Here is a 905-nt window from a genome sequence, read left to right as displayed (position 1 = left end):
ACACAGCCTTGGTACAAAGTGCAAACTGTGCTTTTCAGAACAGAATGTTTTGGTTTGGTGATATAATAATAACCTGTACTTAAGGACGGTGCAGATGTTGTATGTCAGTTATAATAATGTGTCATGTTTTACACAGGCTCATTGATCTTATTTGATCTCCTGACCAATCAAGAGACTGATGCAGATGGCACACCGCATGAGGTTTGTACCGGTTTTGTTATTGATTTCGGTAGTTGAAATAAAATTAAAATATAAATATCACATGGTAATATTACATATTACAAGTTGAAGTACAATGTTTACTTAAACTCAAATTGAAATAAAAAATGTAATTAACACTATATAGAAATGTAAAAAAAAAAATTTGACAAAGATAAATTAATTAAATTAAAATGAAAATTGGAAATATAAAAATAAGCTAATTCACACTATTAATAAATGCTATATTAGTATATAAACAATACTAAAATAACATTGGTTTGCACAGAAACTATCTTTGTCATAATATATAATCAAATAAATATTTAGTAATAAACATGAATGCATCACTGTGAATGGTTATTGTCTAAAATACTACAGTATGCTTTGAGAATCATAACAATCAAGTGTCTCGACATTAATTGTGAATTTTAATGTCACTGATAAATAGTAGCTAAAATGTCCCTGCATGACATTTTGACTTGTCTAATAACTAATAAGAAAGATTGTTTTATTATTATTAGAGATTTTTAGATAATTAATTTTATATATATTTTATTTTAGTATTAAAATTTTTTTTTTTTTAATAAATCAGTTATTTGCTTTCCAACATTTATAGTAAATTTCAGCTTTTGCACCTTGTGCTTTAGATTTTAAAGAAAATAATTTATGAAGAATGTATTTTTGTGGTCTGCACAGCTCCGTGA

Source organism: Sinocyclocheilus grahami, unplaced genomic scaffold (genome assembly GCF_001515645.1).
Source record: "Sinocyclocheilus grahami isolate Dianchi unplaced genomic scaffold, SAMN03320097.WGS_v1.1 scaffold20042.1, whole genome shotgun sequence".
NCBI lineage: Eukaryota > Metazoa > Chordata > Actinopteri > Cypriniformes > Cyprinidae > Sinocyclocheilus > Sinocyclocheilus grahami.
Note: the sequence above shows the minus strand (reverse complement) of the source record.